Genomic DNA, 10,100 nt, shown 5'->3' with positions numbered 1-10,100 from the left:
GGGAGCTCTTCAGAAAATTGAATGAGAACAACATTGATATTATTTTCTTCCAACCTCTAATTTAAATCTTAAGATACGCAGAAATTGATGCTTCAAAATTCATAAGATTCTGATTTTACATAATTCAGTTTTCTATGCTTATTTCCAATAAGGATGTTAAAGAGAAATTTTATGTCGTCAAATTGCTTATTTTGTTAATTTGTTATATGAAAATGAATAAATCATATCAAAACGAAAGTCTATGGGATTACGATCGGTGTAAAGTATAGCTTTCTTTCTGTCTCTCTATATGCACATATACAAATATATGTATGTATACAAAGCTTTATCACAAAATTCCTAGAAGTAAAAACGTTTGAATGAATTTTTTCATTCTTTAACCTTCTACATATGTTCCTTTACACAGTTTGGCATCTTCGCAGAACTTCTGCATGCCTTCGTAGAACTTAGTTTTGGGAATTGAGTGAAATTCTCCCTTTCCTTATAAGGTATTTTCACCCTACTTTCTGCATGACTTCGTGGTGTAAGAGGATTCACGCTGGACACGTCTTCGGGAGGTCCAAAGTTCGAATCCCGGCCAAAGCACTGCAGATTTCTTCAGTTTCCTGACGTCGAAAAAATTTTAAAAGCTCTACAAGTGACTCCGAACTAAAAGGTGGTGGACGATAGATAACTCATCAGCACCAGGATTTGGCGATTGGGTCGCCTTATCCCCAGTCGCTCTTTAAAAGGGAGAGTATGTAAAGAATTTTCTCCCTATGTTCCACATGCCCATGTTGTGAAACTGAAAACCCGCTCGACAAGTATTCGTGAGGTCCTGAGTTCAAATCCCGGCGAGGCCACTGCGGATTTCTTTAGTTTCCAGACTTCGAAAAATTCTAATGACGTTACACCCTTGACAATTAAAGCAGGTAACTAAAATGGTTTTCAGGTATATAATTCCTTAGGTCTTTATTTATATAGCAAGTTTATCAGCATCCTCTTAGGGTAACTTTTTTTCCTTTATATTATAGGTACTTTTTTAACGGTTAGCATTTTTTCTATTTTCTGGGGAATTTTTTGCTCGGTATAAATTCATATGTTTTGCCTAGTTAAAAAACTATTGTTGATGTTACTTCAAAAATGACATATTTAAATTATTCCGTCTCGGTTAGAATATTTATGTCTATTTGTACTGGCTTAATGTTTGCAGCGCCAAGTAATGTTAGGGGCGAGAGCCCAGTACTAATCAGTAAGCGATAGGGATTCACTCGGTCCACATCGAGTCTCCGTTCCTCTGCCCGAACAAAGCGGCAGTCAATTGTTAATTATTCCTTACTCACTCTTTGCCCGTTTAAGCGGCATTATTAAGCGGCATTGCATAATCGTATTGGTATGATGGTCATAGCATTCTTGAAAGAAAATAAATGTTGTTAAGTTTCTCAACTTGACTTTCATGAATTAATATACAGTCCACAACTACCAATTGCTATCAACATAAATAGTAACTTGTTACGTACTGTTGGATATCAATACGAGTTTGATAACATGCTTAACATGAATAAAATTTTTATAATATATAGTAACCGATATGTAAAAATGAACTCTGAACATGCCACTATTAAGGTACTGTTTGCAACTATAAGAAGAAGGCAATGAGAAATAGATATCTTTCTCAAAAGAAGATATTGGCTAAACAGAAGCTATTTAAAGCTACAAGTACAAAGGTAATATATATTAAAGCAAAAATGTAGATGAAATATAATTTTATCCCCGTCTGTCTAAAAAAAAAAAAGGAGTTAACTCTACGCTCACAGAGTAAAACAGCTGGGTTCGTTTAAAAAAACAAATAAAAGCAATTTGAAAATTGCATTCTTGCTCCTCCACTCACTCCTCCCTAAATGCGTTTACCAGGGATGTCCCCAGAGCTCCATCACCGTTTTACGCACGATATCTCAATAGGAACGTCTATTATTGTTTAGTACAATAGGAACGAGGGGACATGAAAAGGGGGTAGTTTGAGATCATCTCAGAGAGCAGGAGGGGCTGGAGTACTTTGTTTGGTGTACCAGATAGGCATTTTGTGCTTGGCTGAGCTCTCAAAAGTGAATGAAACCATTTTGATCCTGTAAAGATCTGTCAAGATATCTAAGCTGCTAGAAAAAGTAATATCAAAGTGAAAATGCAAAAATGCGTATCCAGAAATAACTAAAAGTATTTACATTTCCTTATTATTTATAAATATTAATTTTGTTTAAATACATTTACCTCGTGTTCAGTAGGAATTGCTCAAAATTCAAAACATGAAGGTTGACAGACAAACGTGCCAGATCCAAGAAATGCGAGATTTAGTTCCTGATAATCGAATATTAGATAAGTTGAAAAAATTTTTTTGTATTGATATGATGGTCATAGCATTCGAAATTCAGTGCTCATTTACGGTCCTGTTAGCAGAAATGACAATGTATATAAAATACTCACACTGGGAATAGCAGTAACATCATCTGAATTGTCTTTTTCAGCAATGAATATCGAATTTAATAATTATTTTCATATAAAAATACTTGGAAATAAATAAAACATGAAATCAGTATGAAATTTAAGAAAAGGATATAGGGCAAAACTCTGAAGTTATCTAAATTATATATTAACATCATGCATGTGTTAAACAATATCTGTACATAAAAAAAATACCCCAATAACAGGGAATAAATACGCCTGAAAGAGAGAAAACATTAAATTTAGCCATCCAATAAGAAGAATCTATATGTGTGTGTGTGTGCATTTGCTTACGACAAAGTTCTCGAGGGCTGTCTGCCTAAGAGGAGGGATGCCTTCGTGGAGGGCGTTATAAGGGAACTGTCTAGTATACACGTTACACATGGGGAAAACCACGAAAACCTCCATTCAGCCAGCCCGTTCTCATCATTCAAACCTCGGATCGAACTAAAGAGGAAGAAGAATATGAACAATGCCTCCGGAAGTGTAAAATAATTCAACTTGAAAGATTATTTTGTTTCAGTGAACTTAACTTAGAACGATACTAGGAAAATTAAAGTAAATCTAAAATAAGCTGTCTCAGGAGGCATGTAAAATAAATGAGTACTGTATTAATAGACTGTAAGTCATGCTCTAATAAAAAATAAGCAAAATATTAAATTAGTAGAATAGATCGGCAGATCCAGTAATAGAATAGCGGACTGAAGCACATTTCAAAAGTTTATCATTGTTAACATAACATTCTTACTAATTAGGTTTCTTTAAGAAATCAAATTAAAATTTCTTTGCATAGTCTCATTAGTTAGCATATAGCTAATATTAGTATGTACAGTAGTAGGTTTCATATAGTATAGTTTTACATTGCCTGTTCTAGTTGCCAATTTGATAGCATTTAAACTGCCTTTTCCGTCATCTTGTAAAGTCTAGTGGTCAGTAGAGGCTGGCTTCATGTTCGAAATGACCCCAGGTAAGGCTTGGTTGTTTATTTAGGCCCTTCTTGCCGTTATTAAAAACTGGGTTTGTCGTGGGTCTAATATCGGGATTACCCCCTTGTGTTGCATTCTGGTACACTTTACTTACTTCTTTTGGCACACTTTCGATAAAGAGATTTATGACCAAAGGGTTCTTTAATCCACGACAAATGCTTGAAGAGCACATGTCCGACACCTTGAAAAAAAATCGCATTTTTCATCATCAAAAGGCTTAACAAAATATATATTAGAGTTGTGGGTATTCTCATACACGTTTTCGTTACGAAATAGGGTTTTCTATCAAATAACATATTGAATTCTTCAGTAGATTGCTTCTAGGCATTAAACTATGCTAAATTCATTAAATTTGCATTGAAAATTCAAAACGTCCTTTCAGATTAAGTTTGTCTGCTTAGTTAATATGGCAAATCACAAAAGAGGTATTTGCGTAATGGGAAAGACGCCTTCACGGATAAATTTTTAATGGGGACTGACTCAATTCACATTATGCATATGGAAAACCACGAAAATCCTAAAGAGCATTCTGTTAGTGGAGATTTGAATCCGAGTTGGATTACCAGTGTTCAGCGATCTTATCCACCCCGTCAGTAGTGGCCCTGTTTTAGACGAAGATTGTGTATGACTAATTTAGCTGCAAGCCAAATTGATTTCATTTGAAATGCTTCTAATTAATGCTAGCCATTACTTTTATTTCATTCCCAATTGAATGGATTATTTTAATTATGACAAAGTTTACAAGAGTTATTTAACTAAGTCTCATTTCAGATTTGATACAAAATACCTCGTGTTTTTACTCAACAAATAAGCAAATGTAAAACTAACGAAATTTTAATTCATCAAATTATACAGCATTTTAACAGTAAAAGATTTTTATGTTTGAAATGAAAATCTGAACGAATTATTTAAACGTGTTTAAAAAATGTTAAATTAAAATTAATTTTTAAAACGGTCACTCATTTAAAATGTACATATTTAAAAAAATAATTTAAATTTTATTTACTAACCAATCCAATAACGTACGCCATTTAAAATCGTCAGTTATATTAATGACATGCATATAATATAATATGCCCACCAGTGGCCTAAATGGATAAAAGCAGTGAACACTGGTTGCTCGTCCTGCTTTCTTCATCTGGCTATTAAACGGCGTTTCTTGGATTTTTCACTGTTTTCCCACGGTGTAATGCAAACAAGAACTCGCAGGGAAGAAATACTTCAGGGAATCCTCCACTAAGGCACTCTTTTCTGTAGCAAGTAGGTTGGTTTGGTTTAGTTATTCTGGCAAACACACTAGGGCTAAGGATGCCTTCGTGAAGAACTTTCTAAGAGAAACTGGCTCGAATACACATTAAAAAACACGAAAACGCCCGTTCGTTTTGAAATCGAATCTGCTGGTGGCATACATCAGGTAAGAGCGTGCTGGTATTTGAGTGATTAAACCTATGAAACATGGTCATTTTCTCGGTTTTTATTCTTCCCGGTCGACTGGACAAGTCTGCATGGTGCAAAATTTACCATTTATAGATTATAAGAGCAAATTTCTTTAAACCGCCTTCATGCCGGTATTCCTTTCATAAGGCTGTTAGCTTTGAAATAATGAATTAATATACTTGAATATGTATCTTGACAGTTTTCCCGTAATAAATAATCTAACTTAATTGATTGTTACATAAAAGCACCTTAACAATATCCAAAAAACATTAAACTAAATTACAGCAGTCGTAAAACACAACAAAATCAACTAAATAATTTTTATTTTACATGAAGCATTTCGTTGAATCAATAATATTTAATAGTCCTACGAGAATATTAACAATGCAATTGCTTTAAATCTTCAGAAAAATCAATTTTAAGCAACCACAATTAAATCTGGTAAACAAGATGAATTTGTCATGCGGTTAAATTTTCGTTTATTTAACTTTCAATCAGCAACTTCTTTTTCTGTTAATTTCAATAATTAATGAGAAGTTGGTTTTTAATTCTTAACTGCCAAAATTAATCTTCACAAAATAACGAATTCTTCACAAAAATAACATTGAAATTAAATACATTAAATTAAATTAGAATCGCATTTTGCTCATTCGTATTTTATTTTATCTTCAATATGCATTTGTTAATTTTGATTAAATTGAACAATTACCGAAGTCATTTTACGAAGGAAAAATTGTAAATTCAAGCTTTGCTGCAAATTATAATAATTCATTGCCTTCTAATGAGAAACTATTTAATAAAAAGCTAGCTTACATAGTTTGTAAGCTAAAACTTACATAGTTTGCCGAAAAAAACCATTTCAATAAACCTTAGCATATCAGTAGTCGACTGCTGAATGCTGAATAATGGTAGTTTTATCTAAGTTCAGATTCTAGTGCATGGACTAACTGTACGGAATTTTCGATGTTTCTTCATAAAGTGAATATAAGGTAATTTTACACTCAGAAAATCTTCCACGAAGGCATCCGCTTTAACAGATAACTTTCACTGGCTTCACTTTAATCAATCAGTATAGAAAACAATCGATAAAAACGTTACCCTAATAAAAACTTCTTTCGGTTAATAAACTATTGCCAAATAGTGGGGGTCAAACGTTTCGTGTAAATTACTATTTAAATCCCTTACACTTTCTATAAAATACTTTGGGACAGATAGAAGGAAAAACAATGACTTTCCAAATGTAGCTGAATATCTGCAGATATCTACAGCCGTAACTGTCTAATATAAGAGAAAAACCAATTAGATTGATTTTATTATTATGGCAGAGTGCAGATTATCTGCTTAAAGAGTAAGATGTCTTTGTGGAGAATTTTTTAAGAACAATAAGCTCTTCATATTAAACGGGGGGAGAAGGTAAACCACAACAATATTCATGCAGCCAAGGCTATTCGCCAGAATTTGAACCCAGGTTGAACTACCATTATCGATCTTGTTAACTCGTTGGCTAGCTGTGAAAACAGCACTGAGCATTAGAAGAAAAGAGTTTTTATTACAGTCTATAAAAAATAGATAAGATCAGTATCTCAAACTTAATTTAATGAGTTCCTGAACAAGAATATTAATAATTGTACAGGACAGAACTCAAAGTCTCCCTAGTCTTTTCTAAATCAGTGTATTGTCCGCTAAGGAAGAATGTTTTCTGAAGAAAGCATGAGCGAAGACAACGAAAATGCCTATCCATCCAGCCCAGAGTTTGCTTTAATTTTTGTCAGAGCTGCCTGGTGCAGAAATGTGCAAAAGGTTTTCAGATTTTACTTAACATATGGAATATTTTCTGAAAAGACTTCTTGCAGTCGACTGTGTGAGTTGGAAAGAAAGCACATTTGCAACTTCTCAGAAGTCAATTGTCGATGAGTGCAACTTAGAGAAAAGACTGCATCCACTCCGCTCCATTAATAATCAAAGCCCGATCGAATTACCAGTGTTTCGTGACTTTAATGATTCGATTGCGAAAGAAGGCAAAATTTCCATTGCTTCTGATAACAATCAGAGCCAATAATATTTCATTTGCTTCAATCTAGAAATTATGCGAATATAGATAAATTTTCCAATTGTTTCCTGAATATAATTTTAATATTTAATTTAATATTTTTGAACACTAAATTCTGTTTCTTTAATAAATAGTTTTTTAACGAACTGTAATCATTTAGTAAACAGTACAAACGGCATTTTACGTATAATAAGAATTTTATCTATTTCTGAAAACATAAATGCAGAGATCATTTCATCATTTCTAATCAAATTATATATTATTTCTATTCAAAGTTTCTTGAAATTATATCGGTTTCTATTCATTATCGAACTTTTTGACCTATTGCTCTGGAGATTTCTTATTTTTTAAAATTTTTGCATTAATGCTTTTTTAAAATGATCTTTCAGAACAATTACGTGTTATCGTATATCTGTTTCGGTATCAGCTTATTTAATTATGGCAAAGCCCTCGAGGGCTTTCTGCCTTAAGGCAGATAAAGAACTTTATAAGGAAAACCGGCTCGCCGCAAATGGGGAAACCACGAGAATGCCCATGCAGCCCAGCCAATATATATATATATATATATATATATATATATATATATATATATATATATGTAATAATAAAATTCCATAGTCAAAAATTCTAACTGTATGTTCTTTTCATTTTTAATGGCGACGGTCTCTTATTTGAAAGTGCATGGAATTAAATCCACAGCCCCGTAGTGAAGTTGTTTTTCCCGCGTTTTCTACACGTACAGTTATAGAATGTTCTGGAGATATTTAAAGCGAACTGGAATGGCTGACGTCATTTCTTGGAAGCTCCGTCTTTCCAGAGGCTATAAAAGGACTCGCAAATGAATATCGGGGTCTTTTCTTTAATGTAACGCTGCAGTAAACTTCATACAAAAAGTTATTAGTAGTTCTTTTTTATTTACTCCGGAGATATTATTTTTGTAACTGCTATTTCTCCTGAATAATAATAAATGGATCCTTTTTTTTAAACTTATAGTCTGATAATTTGAGCTTCGACTACATCTATGATTCTTCACCAATCTATTTATTCCGGACAAAAGCTGGTACATCACAAGGAGTCGGCAGGATGGATGTACCCAAAGAGGAAAGTAATTCCAAAAAAAGTGAAAGAAATTTTTAAGTGCAAGTTGTGTCTGTTTTTTACAATTGAAGAATTGTGAATTGTGATACAGCTTTGTCTTCGCATTTTGAGCGCGTCTCGTAGTTTAGTCCCGCATGATTTATATATCGTCTGCTGGAAAAAAGCTGAAGAATTTCAATCATTTATGCTGTTTTTTTTTTTTTTTTTTTTTTTTTAACAGCACACAAACGAGCAGGATTAAATATTGTACTCAACAGCCAAGTAAGAACAGATTTAAGAAATTATTTTTTCTCAGTGTGTGAACTAAGATGCTACGACAATAGTTTGGTTTAAATATATTATGTTAAAGTTGTAAGGATCTTAAGTTTTACTAACGTTTATTTTATTTTAAATCTTTACTATCACTTCTTATTTTCTACTTCCGGCCAGAATTATAAGCGTTAAGGTTTTTATGCAAAGTTTGTCTGGCGAACGCCAAGTATTTAAGTTGTGGCTTTTTGCCAAGCGAGAGAGAGGAAGCAGTTGAGTCAAAGCAGGCCGCTTACCTTAGAAGTTACGCAGTTGCTGTTTGCCTTCCAGGCCAGAGGTTTTAATCCTCTTGATAAATTCAAACGTATTGTAGTGTTCCCAGTCTCTGTGCTACATACGCTTCCTGTTATTATAAGGCCAATCTTCCACGTTTATTATTCTAAAGTTAAATTAGAGTTTAGTTTTATTTTTATACTTTTACGTTAGACCCCAAGTGGCGGGTCAGTGTATTCCGAAGTACGGAAGTTATTGTATATAGAGAAAAATAAAGGGTTTTGTATACCCTTCGTCTGTATCCTGTCTACTTACTACAATTAGTAAACATAGCTTTAGTAAGCTCTCTGTTCCTAGTCAGGTCCTTGTATGTTCCCGAAGAAGGTTAGAAGGAACATTGACCCTGATAAAGTAACTACGAGTTTATTTAAATTTCAAGTCTATTCTAATTAATAGTATTCCAAGTAAGATTTCATATTATCCTGAAATGTGTAGTGATAATCATAAAATTTGATAATACAAAATTTTTATTTAAGTCTATTATTCTATGAAGTGTTGATAATACTCTGAAAAGTTTTTGGTTTAAAAAAAATGTTTTAACTATTGTAAAAATATTTTGAGAAAAGTGCACATTTTTGTTCTCAAGAAAATTTTAAAGTTTCAGTTACAATGTCGACAAATCAGGAACCCGTTAATCTTGACGATTCACTGAACGTGAATCAAGATACAATAGATTTAAATATTATTCCATTTGAAGATTCTAAGGACAGTGACATAATTCCTTGGTTAGGTTATTTGAACAAAGTCTGCCAAAATAAGAACGAAAATTGGAAACTTCAAAATATTTCTCGTTACATTAAGGAAAAGCTCTCTGGCTCTATATTAAAAATTGCCATGAGCTAAAAACTTACTCAGAATTTGAACAAATATTAAAAGAAAATTTTATCGATCCCACTTTAACTACTTTCGGCGACTTCTCTAATTTAAAATATAACGCCAGAGGAGACATCACAAATTACTTTCGAAAGAAAATGGAAGTGGGTAAGCGGCTTAATTTGGATAAATCAATTATTTTAGAAGGTTTGACAGATGATTTGCCAACGAACTTAAAGTCCCGCTGATCCGATAACGTGGCTAGAACAAGCCCACAAACTTCGACAAATTCATGAATTTAGAGATGAAAATTCACAAATTTATAACAGAGATAGGAATAGTCAACAATTCAGACAAGCTAATTTCCGAAATAATAATTGTCAGTTTGTTGATAATCGACCCAATGCTTCTAATTACAAACCTCATAGTTTTCAACAAATTGTAAATAAATCTAACAGCAATATCAACAATGGAAAGAAAGTTGTAAGTCACCATACTAATAGTAATTTTGACGGTATAGCCCCATCACCTTGTAGAATATGTACCAAAAAAGGGATACCAAATTGTTATCACTGGGCTTAAATTTGCCCATTCCGAAATGAGAACAACGAAATTGAAACTAATTCTAATGTGGAAAACAAAAATTCGGGGCCTGA

This window comes from Stegodyphus dumicola, chromosome X1, assembly GCF_044657685.1.
Source record: "Stegodyphus dumicola isolate Sdum_Otavi_A_Nest chromosome X1, ASM4465768v1".
Classification (NCBI taxonomy): Eukaryota; Metazoa; Arthropoda; class Arachnida; order Araneae; family Eresidae; genus Stegodyphus; species Stegodyphus dumicola.
Note: the sequence above shows the minus strand (reverse complement) of the source record.